General features: G+C 40.1%; 1 long non-coding RNA gene across 2 annotated transcripts; it reads left to right on the plus strand.

Annotated features, from left to right (window-relative positions):
* Positions 1-4,758: 4,758 nt before the first annotated feature.
* On the plus strand, positions 4,759-11,671 carry LOC115119307 (uncharacterized). 2 transcript variants are annotated; one of them, XR_010460002.1, is made up of 4 exons: positions 4,765-5,087; positions 9,017-9,346; positions 10,823-10,960; positions 11,040-11,671. It is a non-coding gene; the product is annotated as an uncharacterized LOC115119307 (long non-coding RNA). The 2 variants fall into 2 exon arrangements; XR_010460001.1 differs by having other exon boundaries at positions 4,759-5,087; positions 9,017-10,960.
* Positions 11,672-21,900: the final 10,229 nt, after the last annotated feature.

Here is a 21,900-nt window from a genome sequence, read left to right on the forward strand (position 1 = left end):
GACCACAGGCCCTCCGATTTGACACACTGAACTCTGTCTGAGAAGTAGTTGGTTAACCAGGCGAGGCATTCATTTGAGAAACCAAGGCTGTTGAGTCTGCCGATAAGAATGTGGGGATTGACATATTCGAAAGCCTTGGCCAGGTCGATGAATACGGCTGCACAGTAATGTGTCTTATCAATGGGGGTTATGATATCGTTTAGGACCTTGACCGTAGCTGAGGTGCACCTATGACCAGCTCAGAAACCAGATTGCATAGCGGAGAAGGTACGGTGGGATTCAAAATGGTCAGTGATCTGTTTATTAACTTGGCTTTCGAAGACCTTAGAAAGACAAGGTAGGATAGATATAGGTCTGTAGCAGTTTGGGTCTAGAGTGTCTCCCCCTTTGAAGAGGGGATGACCGTGGCAGCTTTCCAATCTTTCAGGATCTCAGACGATACGAAAGAGAGGTTGAACAGGCTAGTAATAAGGGTTGCAACAACTTTAGTGGATAATTTTAGAAAGATGGTCCAGATTGTCTAGCCCTGCTGATTTGTAGGGGTCCAGATTTTGCAGTTCTTTCAGAACATCAGCTATCTGGATTTGGGTAAAGGAGAAATGGGGAGGCTTGGGCAAGTTTCTGTGGGGGGTGCAGGGCTGTTGACTGGGGTAGGGGTAGCCACGTAGAAAAATGCTTATTGAAATGATCAATTATCGCGGATTCGTCGGTAGTGACAGTGTTTCCTAGCTTCAGTGCAGTGGGCAACTGGGAGGAGGTGCTCTTATTCCATCGACTTTACAGTGTCCCAGAACTTTTGGGAGTTTGTGCTACATGATGCAAATTTCTGTTTGAAAAAGCTAGCCTTTGCTTTCCTAACTGCCTGTGTATATTGGTTCCTAACTTAACTGAAAAGTTGCATTTCGCGCGAGGGTAATGCAGTACGCCACAGGATGTTATTGTGCTGGTCAAGGGCAGTCAGGTCTGGAGTGAACCAAGGGCTATATCTGATCCTGGTTCTACATTTTTATTTTAAGATGAATGCACTAACTGTATTTCACACTGGATAATAGCATCTGCTAAATGAGTGAAATGTAAAAAGCCCATTGAGTGAGACCTGTTTCCTCAAAGCAGTATGGCATTTCTCTTCAAACTGCTCCATCCGTTGAGCATGGCAAGTTTCATAAAACCACTTCTGAGAGATGGCACTTTGGTGCTCCACCCACTCTGTTTTCATGTTTATGCCTACAGTATCTGATGTTCTTCCTGTGTTGAGAGCTAGAAGACAGTTAATGTTGTTTTGAATGAAACACCATAAGGTAGAACGTCTTGATATTACATGTATAGTACCAATCAAAAGTTTGTACACACGTACTCACTCATTCAATGGTTTTTCTTGATTTGTACTATTTTCTACGTTGTAGAATAATAGTGAAGACATCAAAACTATGAAATAACACATGCAATCATTTAGGAACCAAAAAGGTGTTACAAAATGTTTTTTTTTAAATTTGAGATTCTTCAAAGTAGTCACCTTTTACCTTGATGACAGCTTTGCACAATTTTGGCATTCTCTCAACCAGCTTCATGAGATAGTCACCTGGAATGCATTTAAATTAACAGGCATGCATTTTTTAAATGTAATTTGAGGAATTTATTTCCTTATTAATGTGTTTGAGCCAATCAGTTGTGCTGTCAGAAGGTTGGGGTGGTATACAGAAGATAGCCATGTTTGGAAAAGACCAAGTCCATATTATGGCAAGAACGGCCATATCTATTTTATTATTTGAGCTGTTCATCATTACTTTAAGACATGAAGGTCAGTGAGAGAAAAATACATTTTAACGTCCCTTCAAGTGCAGTTGCAAAAACCATCAAGCGCAATGATGAAACCGGCTCTCATTAGGACCGCCTCAGGAAAGGAAGATACAGAGTTACCTCTGCTGAGGAGGATAAGTTCATTCAGTTATTTCAGCCCAAAAAAATGCTTCACAGGGTTCAAGTAACAGACACATCTCAACATCAACTGTTCAGAGGAGACTACGTGAATCCGTCTTCATGGGCGAATTGCTGCAAAGAAACCACTACTAAAGGACACTAATAATAATAATAAGAGACTTGGGTCAAGAAACACAAGCAATGGGCATTAGACCAGTGGAAATCTGTTCTTCGGTCTGATGAGTACAACTTTGAGATTTTTGGGTTACAACCTCTGTGTCTTTGTGAGACGCAGGGTAGGTGGACGGATGATCTCCACATGGTAGTTCCCACTGTGAAGCATGGAGGAGGAGATGTGATGGTACCTTGGTGGTGACACTGTCAGTGATTTATATATAATCCAATGCACACTTAACCAGCATGGCTATCACAGCATTCTGCAGTAATACGCCATCCCATTTTGTTTGCACATAGTGGGACTATCATTTGTTATTCAACAGGACAATGACCCAACACACCTTCAGGTTGTATAAGGGCTATATGACCAAGATCGTGAGGGATGGAGGACTGCATCAGATGACCTGGCCTCCAGAATCACCCGAACTTGATTTAGGATGAGTTGGACTGCAGAGTGAAGAAAAAGCAGCCTACAAATGCTCAGCATACGTGGGAACTCCTTCAACACTTTTGAAAAGCTTTCAAGGTGAAGCTGGTTGAGAGAATTCCAAGAGTTTGCAAAGCTGTAATCAAGGCAAAAGGTGGTTACCTTGAAGAATCTCAAATATAAAATCTATTTTGATTTGTTTATCACTTTTCTGGTTACTACATGATTCCATATGTGTTATTTAATAGTTTTGATGTCTTCACTATTATTTTACAATGTAGAAAATAGTAAAAATAAACAAAAAAACCTGACTAGGTGTGTCAAAACGTTTGACTGGTACTCTATGTATATGTACAGTGTCTTTTGAAAGTATTTAAACCCCTTGACCTTTTCCACATTTTGTTAGGTTTCAGCCTTATTCTAAAATGGATTCCCCCCCAAAATACCCAGCAATCTACACACAATACACCATAATGACAAAGCAAAAACAGGTTTTTAGAAATGTTTGTAAATGTAAAAATAATAATAATCAGAAATGCCTTATTTGCATACGTTCGCAGACCCTTTGCTATGAGACTCGAAATTGAGCTCGGTTGAATCCTGTTCTCGTTGATCATCCTTGAGATGTTTCTACAACTTAATTGGAGTCCATCTGTGGTAAATTCAATTGATTGGATATGATTTGAAAAGGCACACACCTGTCTCTATAAGGTCCCACAATTGACCGTGCATGTCAGAGCAAAAACCAAGCCAAAAATCAAAGGAATCGTCTGTAGAGCTCCGAGACAGAATTGTGTTGAGGGACAGATGGGGCGGCAGGGTAGCCTAGTGGTTAGAGCATTGGACTAGTAACTGGAAGGTTGCAAGTTCAAATCCCTGAGCTGACCAGGCAGTTAACCCACTGTTCCTAGGCCGTCATTGAAAATAAGAATTTGTTCTTAACTGACTTGCCTAGTTAAATAAAGATAAAATCAAATCAAAGATCTGGGGAAGGGGAAGGGTTTGCATTGAAGGTCCCCAAGAACACAGTGGCCTCCATCATTATTAAATGGAAGAAGTTTGGAACCACCAAGACTGTTCCTAGAGTAGGCCGCCGGTCAAAACTGAGCAAACGGGGTAAAAGGGCCTTGGTCAGGGAGGTGACCAAGAACCCGATGGTCACTTTGACAGCGCTCTAGAGTTCCTCTTTGGAGATGGGAGAACCATCTCTGACCAGACGGAAGCCACCTCTCAGGCACATGATAGCTCACTTGGAATTTGCCAAACAGTACCAAAAGACTCTCAGAAACAAGAGTCTCTGTTCTGATGAAAACAAGATTGAACTCTTTGTCCTGAATGCCAAGCTTCTACGGTGAAGCATGGTGGTGGCAGCATCATGCTGTGGGGACATCTTTCAGGGCAGGGACTGGGAGACTAGTCAGGATCAAAGCAAAGGTGAACAGAGCAAAGTACACAGAGATCCTTGATGAGAACCTGCTCCGGAGTGCTCAAGACCTCAGGCTGCGGTAAAGGTACCGTCCAGGCACCGTCCAACAGGACAACAACCCTAAGCACACAGCCAAGACAACGCAGGAGTGGCTTCGGGACAAGTCTCTGAAAGTCCTTGAATGGCCCAGCCAGATTCCGGACTTGAACCCGAAAGAACATCTCTGGAGAGACCTGAAAATAGCTGTGCTGCAACACTCCCCATCCAACCTGACAGAACTAGAGAGGATCTGCAGAGAAGAATGGGAGAAACTCTCCAGATACAGATGTGCCAAGAATGTAGCGTCATACCCAGGAAGATTTGAGGCGGTAAACACTGGCAAAGGTGCTTCAACAACGTACTGAGTAAAAGGTCTGAATGCTTATGTAAATGTGATATTTCAGTTTTTTTATACATTTGCAAAAATATTATAACCTGCTTTTGGTTTGTCGTTATGGGGTATTGTGTGTAGATTGATGGGGTAAAAAAATTTTTTTTAAATATATTTTAGGATAAGCCTGTAATGTAACAAAATGTGTAAAAAGTCAAGGGGTCTGAATACTATTAGAAGCACTGTATACATAGAAACACTATAAATTGCATGTATTGGATCAGAAAATTTAATTGGTTTATGATTATTTTATTATCTTAATTCCTTTTCAGTTATTAAGGATTAAAGTTAGTGATCTTTTAATTGTGTTCCTTGGATTATATTTTAGATATTTAATTGACTCTATTCATCCACCTCATCTCTGGACAATCATCATTAAATAATATGGTAATAAATGCCTAACATCATGGAATAAAATATGAAGTTTGCAAGCAGGCACAGTATACTTGGGCTTTTCTGTTCACACCAGTTATGAACCTGCATGCAAAAGTGTCAAAATCTGTCTGTCACCCTGACACACATTGTGTTGTCTACAAGCCTGTCTTTCATTTGTAGAGTTTCACCACATTATGATCAGTTCACGTGATTTCACTTATGGTAGTGCTCCTGTGAGACTTCTGCTAAATGTCACTCGTCTTGTGCAGCCAGAAGAGAAATGGATCCTGTGATTACTATAGTTCTGGTGGTGGCAGCAGCAGCAGCAGCACAAGGTGAGACATGATATTACACAGAACAGAGGCCTAACCAAGACTTAATAAGACACTAACAACAATGATGCTAATATTTGAACATGTTCTGCTAATCAAATGTACATTTATTAGATAATATAGTTATCAAATGTACACAAAATAATAATAATAATCAGTCCATATATATACACGAGTGGGTCCACTAATAACAAGTGTTAGATAAATAATCAAGAACTGAGATGTATAAAATGTTTGCTTTGCAAAAATGTGAATATTTGGTATTGCATTAATGTTATATTTTACACCTTCAGACTTACATTAATGCATCACAGACATACACTTAAACACTTGTTACAAAACCGATTAACTAGACTGCTATTATTGGTGTAATCGTAAGTTTAGGGGTCTTTGAAAATATATATAATAATTGATCAAGCCTTCAAGCAATACAAGACTCTATTATTATGGTGGGAGAATATAATATGGTTTTAAATACCTCAATGGACCATAAAGGAAATCACACTGCAATCTATCACCCTCATGGATATATATATATACGCATTTCATGGATATATTGGAACGAGTGGATATATGGAGGCTTACCTATCCTCACCTAGTGAGATATACATAGCGTCTCAATCAAGCTCGTCGTCTTGATTACTTTCTTATGTAATTCTCGTTATCACAAAAAGTTTAAAAAGTGTTGATAGGGGATAGAATGCAGTCGGACCATCAAATAATTGGCATACACATTACTTCTACAGAATTTCCACGTGGGTTAGGATATTGGAAATTTAATCAAAGCCTATTTGAAAACTTGTTTTAAACTAGGACAGAAGAATGAAGAACTGACTTCTTCTGACATAACATACTGTCGGTACAGCAGATCCCCTTATTGTATGGGACACTTTTAAATGTGTCTTTAGAGGGCATGCAATTAAATACTCATCGTTAAAACAAAAGCAATTTAGGTCAAAAGAGTTCATATTAACAAAGTAAATTGAAGTACAATTTGTACAGATATATAACAATAAAAACTACCTGTAACGATCTTCTTCATCTGATGAGGAGTATGAAAAATCGGACCAAAACGCAGGGTGGTAAGAGTCCATTTTAATGAAATATAACTGAACACTGAATACAAAATAACCAAAGTGAAACAATGAAAATCGAAACAGTTATGTATGGTAAAACACAGACACAGAAAACAACCACCCACAACCCATAGTGGGAAAACAGGCTGCCTAAGTATGGTTCTCAATCAGAGACAACGATTGACAGCTGCCTCTGATTGGGAACCATACCAGGCCGAACACACACAATGCCCACCCCAACTCACGCCCTGACCAAACTAAAATAGAGACATAAAAGAGGAACTAAGTTCAGGACGTGACACTACCATAGAGGCACAGAGTATGTTGGAGGAATTACTAAAAGAAATGGAGGAACCTATTCAAGAAAGATCAAGTGTAATAAAATGCACCAAATTATTCAACATGTATTAATCATGTAAAATGAACAGCTGTATAGAAAGACTAATGTGAAGGCCAAATTGGAGAACAGGAACTTCTTGATGCAATTAAAGCCTTTAAGACTGGGAAAACTCCAGGGCTGGATGGATTACCATTTGAGGTATACTTATCTGTTTTTGATGTACTCAGAGGACCGTTATTGTATGTTTTATACACTCCTATAACAATGGTAGATGATCAGATAATCAACAAAGTCTGATTTCATTATTACTGAAACAGGACCCGAATGGTAAATTTAAAGATCAAGTCAATAAAAAAATTGGAGGACCCTTACTCTTCAGTGTTATGATTCAAAAATGATATTACAAGGAATAGCGCATAGAATTAAAAAGGTATTGTCGGACATTATTAATTCTAGTCACACAGGTTTTTAACATGGACGATACATTGGAGGTAATATTAGACAAGTACTGGAAACGATAGAACACTGAACAATCTGGGAACCAAGGCCAGATATTCACAGCTGACTTTGAAAAGGCTTTTGATAAAAGTACGACTGCAATTTATATAGAAAAGCCTGGAATATTTCCATTTTTGAGAATCTCTTATACAATGTGTTAAAGTTATTTATAGTGTAAAATAGTAAATAATGGCTACTTCTCTGAAAGTATTCAACTGTCACGAGGACTAAAATAAGGCTGTCCACTATCGGCATTTATATTTATTATGGCAATCGAAATGTTTGTTATTAAAATCAGATCCAACAATACTATCAAGGTGCTAGAAATCCAGGGTTTGAAAAACCGAGGTGTCAACTGTACGCTAATGATTACTGTTTTCTTTTAAATCCACAATCTGGATCCCTCCACAGCCTCATAGAGGATCTAGATACTTTTTCTAACCCCTCTGGATTACAACCAAATTATGATAAATGTAATACTATATTACCTAGTGAATCACACACAAAACATTTTTTTACATGACCATATAGTTTACCAATAAAATGGTCTGATGGTGACGTGGACAAACTCGGTATTCATATCCTGAAAGAAAGAAATGATCTCACTACAATATGTTACTTGGACATTATTTCACATGATATGGGCCTGGTAAGAAAATACAGATTTACCCAACTATGTGGATACACGTGGAGACTCCATCATTAACCAACCCTGTGATCTACTGTTCTAATCCCAGTTTCTATATTTCAACAATGATGTTAAGTAAATTGGTATCTTATTGACTAAGGCTTTATAAAGAGAAACAGAATAATGAAGTGACCTACGTGTTTTTAGCGAAGTCCAACCAACTTTAGGATGAAGGATACAGTGGTGTCAAAACTGTCAGATGTTATAAAACTAAGTGTTCTATGATAAATTGTGTCCAAGGGCTTCAAAACAATGGTAGGTGCATTCATGTATTTAATATCACCATAGACTATAACAGGAATAAATGTAGACGGAATTCTGTTCCTATAGAAGAAGCCCAATTTAATTATTAATTTCTTCACTAACTCGTCAACATGCTTTTTAAAAGACAGCTTTTCGTCAATCCACAAAGAAAATACCTGGCTCTTTGTGGAAAAATTACCCTGATGAACTCTTTAGTCATATCTCAGTTGACCTATTTGTTTATGGCCTTGTCTACACAGGGGCCTGTTCATATAATGAATATCAATTCTGTTAAGGGAATTTTTACCTATAATGACTAATTATTTATACATTTCAATCAGGACTGACTAATCAGAATACTAGTGTGTTACTGTATATGTACTAATCAGAATACTATATATGTATGAGTTTTCTTTCTTGATCCCAGTACTGAAGATGATGTGTGTGTGAATGTGGTCAAGAGTTTAGAACAATGACGGTCTGTTCCTTGGTACAAATGAATGAACTATATCTCCAGACTGACTAGAATGCTTATCTACACTGACTGACCTTGGCTCTAGGCGAGGAGGGAAGGCTTGAGAGCTATAGAGCCTTTCTACCAGTGTCAAGAAGAGACGGAACATTTAGAAAACACTGACGTAATTTTCAGTTTATAACCTGTGGTAAAATGTGTGTGTACTCAGTACTCTCTTGAATAAAGGCTGTTACTTGACTTTAAGACCGGGCTCTGTCCATTCCTATAAAATAAGGGTCTTACAAATTCTTATGAATTGACAAAGTGTTTAATTTTAATTGGGAATTAAAACAGAGGAATTAAATTCCTTCAACAAATTCAGACTGCAGAAATTATTACATGTTCAAGCATTAGACCTTTCACTAAAGGCTTTAGTCATACAAAAGTTATACTTCAATCCGAACTGGTTCTCTAGCAGATTAGTAAGAATGTCTCCCATGTTCAAGAATGGCCTGTTGCTGTCACCTGGGGGAACAGAGTGTGGAGGTGTATGCTGTATAGTGTTTGTCTATGTCCCTACACTAACCTTGTCCCCATATCATAACATACTGACCTAACATCATTGCTCCACAGTTAATGCCATGGCCTGTAATCTCTCGCACAAGAATGGAACTCATCAATGCTATGGGGCTTTGGGAGAATCTTTGTCCATACAGCTGGCTGCAGACAGTAATGAAGAAATAACATTTAAAAAAGATCTTACTCGTATTCTGCACTTCAAAACTGGAGAAGACTGGAGACCTAAATTGCATCAGGATTATGTGCATCGCTCGGAGATCTTTAACAATGGAACATTCAGACTGGACAGAGTTATAGAAGAAGACAGTGGAGATTACCAATTGGAAATACATAATTCGGAGGGAATACTGTTGCGCAAAGTCAACATGCTACTTGAGATACAAGGTACTGTTTAATTATTTTGTTTGGCTAAAATACTTCATGAATCCTTTTCTTGGTGAGGGGTATTTCAGAAAGGTCACCAGAATGTCACTACTTCAATATGTTTGTACTGAAGGACTTGGCAGCAGAGAGTTTTTTGTTAACCTCTCTGGGATATGTGAGATGCTAGCGTCCCACCTGGCCAAGAGAGCGCCAAATTCAAATAAATTACTATAAAAATCTAACTTTCATTAAATCACACATGCAAGATAGCAAATTAAAGCTACACTTGTTGTGAATCCAGCCAACATGTCAGATTTCAAAAGGCTTTTCGGCGAAAGCAAAGGATGCTATTATCTGAGGATAGCACCTCTGTAAACAAAGAGAAAAAAAATCATATTTCAATGCTGCAGGCGCGACACAAAACGCTGAAATAAAAATATAATTCATGCCTTACCTTTGACAAACTTCTTTTGTTGGCACTCCAATATGTCCCATAAACATCACAAATGGTCCTTTTGTTCTATTACTTCCATCCATATATATCCAAAATATCAATTTATTTGGCGCATTTGATCCAGAAAAACACCGGTTCCAACTTGCGCAACGTGACTACAAAATATCTCAAAAGTTACCTGTAAACTTTGCCAAAACATTTCAAACTACTTTTGTAATACAACTTTAGATATCTATTTTCCGTAAATAATCGATCAAATTGAAGACGGGATGATCTGTGTTCAATACAGGAGGAAAACAAACTGTAGCTAGCTTTCTGGTCATGTGCCTCTATCTAACAGTACACTTCAAGTGACCCTCGTTCAAGATGGCCGTACTTCATTACACAAAGGAAAAACCTCAATCAATTTCTAAAGACTGTTGACATCCAGTGGAAGCGATAGGAACTGCAAGAAGGTCCCTTAGAAATCTGGATTCCCAATGAAAATTGAAAAGAGAGTGACCTCAAAAGAAAAATCTGAATGGTTTGTCCACGGGGTTTCGCCTGCTAAATAAGTTCTGTTATACTCACATATTCAAACAGTTTTAGAAACTTCAGAGTTTTCTATCCAAATCTACTAATAATATGCATATCTTATCTTCTGTGGATGAGTAGCAGGCAGGTGAATTTGGGCATGCATTTCATCCGGATGTGAAAATACTGGCCCCTGTCACCAAGAAGTTAAATCAATAGTTTAGATATAATGTTTGCATGAATGGCCAGAATCTGACCAGGAGTGTAGCCTATGACCACTACCAGAACAGTGTCATCATACTGAAGAGTGATGTGACAGGAACTCTGACCTGTATGGTTCAGAATAAAGTTAGCAACAGCAACTATACTATTCATCTACTGGCCTGCCAAGGTAATGTCAGGACAGTTTCCTTCCCACAATGTAAGATTTCAAATGAACTTGACTTGCCCGATAAGATCATTTTCTTGATTGGTTACTGTTGACACTGTTGATTAATCATACTCTCAGAATTCTGTTTGTCTCTTCCCAGTTTTCTCCTCCCAGATTCGTTTTGTAATTGTGACAGTAGGTATAGCTCTAGCTGTTGGAACTCTTGCCTTACTTCTTGCGGTGTTTGTTGGCGTAAACCGTCTCTGTGGGAAACTGAGATTTGGACATACTACTTCAGGTAAAATTATGTCATGTTTGTTTCATGGCCAGAATCGACACCTGCTGTTTTATTGGTCTTCTAACCAGTCTTTCCCCAGGTTGCTCTAATGATGAGGGTGATGCTGTTGTATACACTGAAGTATTCAATACAAGAACAAGAGAAGTCAACCAGAATGCTACAGAGATGGTGGAGTATGGAGAGATCAAAATGGCTGCCAGTCTTAATGAGGAAGAAAGCCCCAAGAATCAAGGGGACATGGAAATGACAAACACCCAGACATATGACACATCTTTTCTGACAACTTTCGGCAGGACTTAGTAGAAACCAAAAATGTAAGAGTGTATTACTTCCTTGTATATGTTTATGTTGTCACCTGAATCTTGAACTTTTAACCCTTTCAACCATACCTCTTAACCAAATGGAGGGACGTTGGTCCGAAACAAAAGATGACTGTTAAATATCTTAATTTTATGATTGTGTGATGTTTACAGTGTTTGGGATCTTTTGCAATATTGTGTGTTTGCCATCTATTCTCCTTCATTTGCTGCTGACTTGGGATTGTACTTTACCTGGCAATGTCAGAGTGTTAAATGCTGAACGTAGGAGAGAAACATTGATGAACATGATAGCTTAACTTCCTTGCAATATCATACTTTTTAAACTTGAAAAGCTATTTTACAAGGATGTCATATCAGATGTAAATATAATTGATTAAATATATTTGTTTGATAAATAATCCTCCTCAGTTTCTCTTTGAGTAACAGCATACACAAACTGCAGCAAAAGTACTCCCACATGCAACAAGTAAACAGCAGATGCATTTATGCATTGAAGTTATGCAGTTATGCATTGAAACAGAAAAACACTCACATGAGTATGTACTGTAAATATCCCCAGCATTCATGCCTCACCAGAACTCTCATCTTCCTTTAGATGAGTTTACTCAGGTTACAGTAAAGTTAGAAGCAGAAGTGCTTCTTTCAGGAGAGAGGAAAAAGGCATCATGACATCTATTCAGACCTGATGCATTCTCAAAACCTCTGTATAGCTTACTCATACGATTGAGGCCCAGTTTAATTGCTTAGATACCTGTCCGCAAATAGAAAACATCTCAGTTGTAACCAAACTAGCAATATGTGTTTTTCAGTAGTCAGTCGTTGCAGTGCATGTTCTCAGCAGAAAGAGCTGTGGTAAAGGTGGTGTCGTGTATTTGGCTATGCCAGGTTAATTGATATGACATGCTATTCCATAAAATCCTTTCTCTGTAATTAATATTACCTCATTGAGTAAATGTAATTAACTAGAAAGTCGGGGCACCACAAAATAATATTTATAGAGCAGTTATCTTCCGAATAAACTCTTAAAGACCTAGTAATATTTTACATCAATAGCAGTCAATATTAATCGTCACCTTATTTCAGTCTCATCTGAAAGTTGTAAATTCTTGGTTATCTTCACAAACCCAAGGCTAACAAACTAGGCCCAGAGTGTAAAATGCATTTCCTGGCCAGCAGGTAATTATTAAAGTTATTAACAATATTATTTTGGTTCAGTCATAAACTTTGTCTTTACACCTGCATAAGAATATATTAAATATCTGTCAGTTAAATAGCAGAAGATAATGTATCATTCAAATAACAGAGACATTTTCAAATATTATAGTGAAGGGCATACAGTAGGCAAGTTTCAGCACCAACTGAGTCAAGGTCTGTGCCCTGCCAGGAAGCCTTGATAAGCACATCAGGTTCAGGCAATTAAGGTGGTCATCAGTGAGTGTCCTAGCCATGAGGCCTTTTGTTGCTCGCAAGTGTCAAAGCTGTGTTGACAGTAGTAGCAGCAGGGCGAGGTAGCTTCCATGGGAGGAAATGATGACTGTGCTTGAATCCAAAAGTGTGGCAAGTGAAGTGTGTGATAACAAATGGAAAATAGTGAAATCAAAGAATGGAACAAAACGAGGAAAAGTTGTAGTAGAAGACAAGGTCCGGTCCAATAATGCATTTCTTATTGGACTGCGTTTTTTTGGACAAGTAGATTCATTTGGGAAATCCATTTGTAATATCGAGGACTGTGAAGAAAGCAGTGGGAAAGGTGGATCCAATCAAGGTGACTAAAAGGGCCTTGTGTTGGTTAAATGTTTTGATAAAGAACAGAAGAAGCTGCACTGGACCTGGATAAATTGTCCACGTCAGAAGTAACATGTATTGATCTTCGGAGCAGGGTGCCTGCCAAAGGAGTTATAGCTAGAGTCTCATTGGATGTAGATGATGAGTACCGTAGTCACAAAATCCCAGAAGTGGTCAGTGCACGTCGCCTGACCCATATGCTAAATGGAAGGAAGGAGAAAAGCCTATCGATATTATTGTTATTTGAGGAGACTCTACCTGTATATGTGAAGCTTGGATATGTGAGGTTTGCGGTGAGGGAAATTGTGTCCAAACCGTTTTAGCGTGGAAATTGTAAAGGATATGGTCACGTGTCAAATGTTTGCAGACGGGGGAAGAATGATATTGAAGAATCTGTTACTGGAAAATGTTACACGTAGTGGGATCATACTCCGGACTTCCTTGAGTGCCATATTAGGGGGAACGAGGTCAGGATCAGGGCTGCTCAGAGGATCTCCTATGAGGAGGTGGTGAAGAGAGTTGAAGGGGCAAGGGGAAATAGTGTTGAAGACATAGCGGTGGATGCATTGCAACCAGTTGCTAGTGTTTTAAGTCAATCGGGTGATCTGGATACACTCAATGTAGAAGGTGGATTTTGTGGCATTTAAAGTCACAGTGAATAAAATAGTACAGCACAAGTGTCTAAGAAGTCAAAGAAGCTAGATATCCTTATAGATATCCTTGTAGATATCCTTATATATAGATCCAAGACTTCATGGCAGAAGCACTACAAGGACTTTTGACGCTAATCAAATCAAATACAATTTTATTTGTCACATACACATGGTTAGCAGATGTTAATGTGAGTGTTGCGAATAATTTTGCACGCCCAATTTTTCAGTTTTTGATTTGTTAAAAAAGTTTGAAATATCCAATAAATGTCGTTCCACTTCATGATTGTGTCCCACTTGTTGTTGATTCTTCACAAGAAAATACAGTTTTATATCTTTATGTTTGAAGCCTGAAATGTGGCAAAAGGTCGCAAAGTTCAAGGGGGCCGAATACTTTCGCAAGGCACTGTATAAGCTATTTTTCAGTCTCTCGGTCCCCGCTTTGATTCATCTGTACTGACCTCGACCTTCTGGATGACAGCAGGGTGAACAGGCAAAGGCTCAGGTGGTTGTTGTCCTTGATTATCTTTTTGGCCTTCTTGTGACATTGGGTGGTGTAGGTGTCCCGGAGGGCAGGTAGTTTGCCCCCGGTGATGCGTTGTGCAGACCTCACTACCCTCTGGAGAGCCTTATGGTTGTGGGCGGAGCAGTTGCCGTACCAGGCGGTGATACAGCCCAACAGGATGCTCTCGATTGTGCATCTGTAGAAGTTTGTGAGTGCGTTTGGTGACAAGCCAAATTTCTTCAGCCTCCTGAGGTTGAAGAGGCGCTGCTGTGCCTTCTTCACAATGCTGTCTGTGTGGGTGGACCAATTCAGTTTATCCGTCATGTGTACGCCGAGGAACTTAAAACTTACTACCCTCTCCACTACTGTCCCGTCGATGTGCATAGGGGGGTGCTCACTCTGCTGTTTCCTGAAGTCCACAATCATCTCCTTTGTTTTGTTGACGTTGAGTGTGAGGTTATTTTCCTGACACCACACTCCGAGGGCCCTCACCTCCTCCCTGTAGGCCGTCTCGTCGTTGTTGGTAATCAAGCCTACCACTGTAGTGTCGTCCACAAACTTGATGATTGAGTTGGAGGTGTGCATGGCCATGCAGTCGTGGGTGAACAGGGAATACAGGAGAGGGCTCAGAACGCACCCTTGTGGGGCCCCAGTGTTGAGGATCAGCGGGGTGGAGATGTTGTTACCTTCCCTGACCACCTGGGGGCGGCCCGTCAGGAAGTCCAGTACCCAGTTGCACAGGGCGGGGTCGAGACCTAGGGTCTCGAGCTTGGTGACAAGTTTGGAGGGTACTATGGTATTAATAAATGCTGAGCGGCAGTTGATGAACAGCATTCTCACATAGGTATTCCTCTTGTCCAAATGGGTTATGGCAGTGTGCAGTGTGGTTGCGATTGTGTCGTCTGTGGACCTATTGGGCGGTAAGCAAATTGGAGTGGGTCTAGGGTGTCAGGTAGGGTGGAGGTGATATGGTCCTTGACTAGTCTCTCAAAGCACTTCATGATGACGGAAGTGAGTGCTACGAGGCGGTAGTCCTTTAGCTCAGTTACCTTAACTTTCTTGAGAACAGGGACAATGGTGGCCCTCTTGAAGCATGTGGGAACAGCACACTGGAATAGGGATTGATTGAATATGTCTGTATACACACCAGCTAGCTGGCCTGCGCATGCTCTGAGGACACGGCTAGGAATGCCGTCTGGGCCAGTAGCTTTGCGAGGATTAACACGTTTAAATGTTTTACTCATATTGGCTGCGGTGAAGGAGAGCCCGCATGTTTTGGTAGCGGGCCGTGTCAGTGGCACTGTATTGTCCTCAAAGTGGGCAAAAAAGTTAATTAGTCTGTCTGGGAGCAAGACATCCTGGTCCGCGACGGGGCTGTTTTTCTTTTTGTAATCTGTGATTGACTGTAGACCCTGCCACATACCTCTTGTGTCTGAGCCGTTGAATTGCGACTCTACTTTGTCTACTATACTGACGCTTAGCTTGTTTAATTGCCTTGCGGAGGGAATAGCTACACTGTTTGTATTCGGTCATGTTTCCGGGCACCTTGCCCTGGTTAAAAGCAGTGGTTGGCGCTTTCAGTTTCACGCGAATGCTGCCATCAATCCACGGTTTCTGGTTTGGGAATGTTTTAATCGTTGCTATGGGTACGACATCGTCAATGCACTTTATGAAACTGGGCTCCACGGCGGATACTGGGCTCCACGGCGGATACTGGGCTCCACGGCGGATACTGGGCTCCACGGCGGATACTGGGCTCAACGGCGGATGCTGGGCTCCACGGCGGATACTGGGCTCCACGGCGGATACTGGGCTCCACGGCGGATGCAATGAACTCGTTTTTATCAGAAAAGAACGTTGTTTAAAATTTCACGTGTCCAGCTTACTATCTACATGGATTTCAGAGCACTCTCGTATGAGTGTACAGGAGTAGTTTTGTCTACATCCTAGTTTGTCCCAGGGATGTCCTTTTCAGCTAAAATAGTGTCCATTTTTAATCAATGAGAATATGAATACATTTTACATGACCACTTAGTACTGACTTTTCAATATTACCCCCTCACAACCTTTGGGTTTGGGGTGTGTCGATCTGTTAAGTACGCCTCTAGGAAGAGTGAACGCAACACCCTACTACAACTCAACTCCCCGTGGAGTGAAAGAGGTATGGGACTGTAGGTGCGAGTAAGGATGACAAAGGCAGAAAATTGACAGTTTTACTGGGAACGGTCAATTTAGCACCACCTGCTGCGCAAACCAAAATACAGGGGGTGGTCCGCCCAGGTCTTACCTAGTGTGTATAGACAGTACAGGTTATGTATGCCCGCAGGCCTCTTGCCTAAGCACTCCCTAGGTGCCTTCTCCTTCCCCCCTGGGAACACCAGAAAAGTACAAAAAAGTTTAATAATCAATACAGTCCTTTGGACATAAACATACCTCCGCAGGACCGCTTCACAAAAACCTGTCTCTCAGCAAAAACCCTGTCTCTCAGCAAAAACCCTGTCTCTCAGCAAAACCCTGTCTCTCAGCAAAACTCTGTCTCTCAGCAAAAACCAACATAGGACATACTAATCATCTGTCTGAGAAACAACCAACATATGATTTAACCCTCAACTCTATCTGAGAAACAAACAACCCAGGATATAACCCTCAGCTCTATCTTAGAAACAACCAACCCAGGATATAACCCTCAGCTCTATCTTAGAAACAACTAACCCAAGATATAACCCTCATATAACCCTTCTGAGCAACAGAACACTGGAGAAGGTGTCTAATGGGATACCGCTGTATCCTGACAAGAGGGCGGGGTCAGCTCCAATTAGCAATGGGGCCGACCAATCAGATGCTTGGGGGAATTTCAGAAAGCCATCCTGAAACACACACACATACAAAACCACACAATCTTTCTTCTGCGCAACAAAGTCTGTAGAATTTCAGAGGTCCCCTACACGTTCAAATCAATCAAATCAAATGTTTTTAGTCACATGCGCCGAATAAAGCAGGTAGACTTTACCGTGAAATGCTTACCAGCCCTTTCTCAACAATGCAGAGTTAAAAAGGAAATATTAGCACAATAAAATAACAACATCGAGGCTACAGTTGAAGTCGTAAGTTTACATACACTTAGGTTGGAATCATTAAAACTCATTTTTCAACCACTCCACAAATTTCTTGTTAAAAAACTATAGTTTCGGTGAGGACATCTACTTTGTGCATGACACAAGTAATTTTGCCAACAATTGTTTACAGACAGATTATTTCACTAATAATTCACTGTATCACAATTCCAGTGGGTCAGAAGTTTACATACACTAAGTTGCCTGTACCTTTAAACAACTTGGAAAATTCCAAATTATGTTATGGCTTTAGAATCTTCTGATAGGCTAATTGAAATCATTTGAGTCAATTGGAGGTGTTCCTGTGGATGTATTTCAAGGCCTACCTTCAATCTCAGTGCCTCTTTGCTTGACGTCATGGGAAAATCTAGAGAAATCAGCCAAGACCTCAGAAAGAAAATCGTAGACCTCCAAAAGTCTGATTCATTCTTGGGAGCAATTTCCAAATGCCTGATGGTACCACGCTCATCTGTACAAACATTAGTACGTAAGTATAAACAACATGGGACCACGCAGCCATCATACCGCTCAGAAAGGAGATGTGTTCTGTCTCCTAAAGATGAACGTACTTTGGTGCGAAAAGGGCAAATCAATCCCAGAACAACAGCAAACGACCTTGTGAAGATGCCGGAGGAAACAGGTACAAAAGGATCTATATCCACAGTAAAACGAGTCCTATATATTGACATAACCTGAAAGGCCGCTCAGTAAGGAAGAAGCCACTGCTCCAAAACCGCCATAAAATAGCCAGACTACGGTTTGCAAATGCACATGGGAAAAGATCGTACTTTTTGGAGAAATGTCCTCTGGTCTGATAAAACAAAAATAGAACTGTTTGGCCATAATGACCATGGTTATGTTTGGAGGACAAAGGCGGAGGCTTTGAAGCATGGGGGTGGCAGCATCATGTTGTGGAGGTGCTTTGCTGCATGAGGGACTGGTGCACTTCACAAAATAAATGGGATCATGAGGAAGGAAAAATATGTGGATATATTGAAGCAACATCTCAAGACATCAGTCAGGAAGTTTCAAATTGGTCTTCCAAATGGACAATGACCCCAAGCATACTTCAAAAGTTGTGGCAAAATGGCTAAATAAGGACAACAACGTCAAGGTATTGGAGTGGCCATCACAAAGCCATGACCTCAATTCTACAGAAAATTTGTGGACTGAAAAAGCGTGTGTGAGCAAGGAGGCCTACAAACCTGACTCACTTACACCAGCTCTGCCAGGAGGAATGGGCCAAAATTCACCCAACTTATTGTGGGAAGCTTGTGGAAGGCTACCCGAAATGTTTGACCCAAGTTAAACAATTTAAAGGCAATGCTACCGAATACTAGTTGAGTGTATGTAAACTTCTGAACCACTAGGAATGTGATGAAAGAAATAAAAGCTGAAATAAATCATTCTCTCTACTATTATTCAGACATTTCACATTCTTAAAATAAATTAATGATCCTAACTGACCTAAGACAGGGAATTTTTACTGGGATTAAATGTCAGGAATTGTGAAAAACTGAGTTTAAATGTATTTGACTAAGGTGTATGTAAATTTCTGACTTCAACTGTATATACAAAAAGTACCGGTACCAAGTCAAGGTGCAGGGGTATTAGGTAATATGTACATGTAGGTAGAGGTAAAAGTAACTAGGCAATCAGGATAGATAATAAACAGAGTAGCAGCAGCGTATGTGAAAATGTTTTTACATGAGGCGTTTGTTGGAATGTCGTGAGTGTGTTGGTAGAGTCCAGTGAGTGTGTTGGTAGAGTCCAGTGAGTGTGTTGGTAGAGTCCAGTGAGTGTGTTGGTAGAGTCCAGTGAGTGTGCTGGTAGAGTCCAGTGAGTGTGCATAGAGCCAGTGCAAGAGAGTCAGATGCCAAGCAGTTTCCATACCAAACAATGATGCAGCCAGTCAAGTTGCTCTCAACGGTGCATCATTACTTATGATACACTTCTGCTCTTAGCAAAAGCACTGCTATTTTAGTTATCAGTTAAACTGACTATTCTCTCATTTATTTAATTTACTTGTTTCAGTCATTTGGTTTGGGTTTTCAGTTTAGTTGTCTAATAGTGGTGGAGCATATTATTCTGTTTTAATGTTACTGCTGAATAAGTATGATAAAAAACTAATCTGTGTTTTTTTACAGAGCTGAGATGTCCTTTGAAATATAAACTGTAGGAATAGGCCTATAGGGGAAATCAGTCACTGATGCAGACATGGTGGCATTGCAGGAATATCCGAATGCTGTGAACCAAAGGGTTGTGAGTTGAAATACCTGCTGAAGACATGTTGAATGATATCTTCTGTTTGAATAAACATACACAATGTAATCAAGTGTGTAAAAGTTGAAAACACAATGTTAAAATCACACAGAGACAGAGAGAGAGAGAGAGAGAGAGATATTGTTTGCAGATGAGGACTCCGTGTTAGCAAAAGCTAGCCACTAGCCTTGCGGTATGGTTTGTAGCTTTTGTGCATGGCCTGACAAATTTTGTCAAACTGTTTTTCAAAATGTGTTTTTCAGTGGTCAATACTTGCAGTCCATGTTCTCAGCAGACAGAGAGCTGTGGTAAAAGTGGCTAACTGGGGTGACTCGGTTCTGAACATAAGTCTGATGTGCTTCGTCAGAGCGAGGGGAAACCACAGAGGTTATACTAGTGGAACATGCATTGTGTGGCTTAGCAGGTTATTATTGTTTTTTATAAGGTTCAGTCTTATGGTCTGCTCTTTACACTGGTATAAGAATAGGTTAAATATACAGTTCCAGTCATAAGTTTGGACACAAATACTCATTCAACGGTTTTTCTTTATTTGGACTATTTTCTCCAATGTAGAATAATAGTGAAGACATCAAAACTATGAAATGATACATATGAAATCATGTAGTAACCAAAAAAGTCTGTATATTTTGTGTGTGAATATTTTATATTTGAGGTTCTTCAAAGTAGCCAAAGATGACAGTTTTGCACACTCTTGGCATTCTCTATGCCAGATTCACCTGGAATGCTTTTCCAACAGTCTTGAAGGAGTTCCCACATATGCTGAGCACTTGTTGGCTGCTTTTCCTTCACTCTGCGGTCCAACTCATCCAAAACCATCTCAATTGGGTTAAGGTCATGTCACGCCTGCTCCCTCCCCCCCTTCCTGGTGCCCGAAGGCGCCAGGCTCTCCAGCATTATGCACTCCTGCAACATCGTTACAAGTATCAGCGTATTATTGGACCCACCTGGACTCAATCTCCTGTTTATTACTTCCCCTATATTTGTCAGTTCCCCATCTCTGTTCCCCACTGCTGCATTAACATTGCTGCCATTTTGTTACCCGTGTGCTAACGCTGTTCCTGTCTTGTTCCTTGTCTGTTCCTCATTAAATGTTTGACTCCATGTACCTGCTTTTCGACTCCAGTGTCAGTCCTTACAGGTCGGGTGATTGTGGAAGCCAGGTCATCTGATGCAACACTCCATCACTCTCCTTCTTGGTAAAATAGCCCTTACACAACCTGGAGGTGTGTTGGGTCATTGTCTTTTCGATAAACGTTTTGAGATTGTGGAAATTACTTTAAGTACTTTTTCTAAATATTTAATTTAGGTGATTTAGGTGATATTTTGCAACATCATACTTTTTTTACTTAACTTTTTATATAGATGATTCATATCTGATGTACATATATGGAAATAAATACTTTCTTTTAAAGTTGGAAGCAGAAGTGCCTCTTTCAGGGAGGAATCAGCATGACCTCTATTCAAAGCAAAAAACACATCCAGGTTTCTAATTTTGCACTATTCCAGTTTACAACCTATTGCTTCAACCTCAGTTGTAGCCAAACTATCAAGATCAAGACAATGAAACGCCTTCCATTGCATCGTTTATTGTCTTTTCAGAAATAACTGATTTTGAAACATGTAGATAAGAAAATAGGACTGATACTTTGCATTGCAAGTACACTGTTTTAGCAAGCTGTGGCTAACTGATGTGAAAATGAAACGGTCTGATGCGCATCAACAGAGCAAGGCAAACCACAGAAGTTAAACTAGGCCCAGAGTGTAAAATGCATTGGGTACTTTAGCAGGTTAGAACTCTATATTTTATATAAAGTGGTTAATGAGTGTGCTTTGCAGAGTAGCTAAAAAAGAAACAGTACAACTTGCATATGAACAGCGTCCCGCAGCCACACCTATTAGTGTTTCTACAGCTCAGTAGCTCTGCCTGGCCTGTGATCAGCCTGCTCTTCATGGAGAGAAGAAGAAGTGTTATTATGTTGTTGACTGTACGTTTGTTTATCCCATGTGTCACTCTGTGTTGTTTTTGTCGCACTGCTTTGCTTTATCTTGGCCAGGTCGTAGTTGTAAATGAGAACTTGTTCTCAACTGGCCTACCTGGTTAAGTAATGGTGAAATAATGTATATATTTTTAAAAGTGAAAACATGAGTAGGACATGGAGGTGAGTTGACATTGTTTACAGTGTCTCTCGTTGTAAGCACAACATATTTTTTTACATTTCTCTGTTCAGTGAGTGAAACTTGTAGAATGTTTGAACCCATATGCTGTGGTTTCATGACTAGTTGG

Source organism: Oncorhynchus nerka, linkage group LG19 (assembly GCF_034236695.1).
Source record: "Oncorhynchus nerka isolate Pitt River linkage group LG19, Oner_Uvic_2.0, whole genome shotgun sequence".
NCBI lineage: Eukaryota > Metazoa > Chordata > Actinopteri > Salmoniformes > Salmonidae > Oncorhynchus > Oncorhynchus nerka.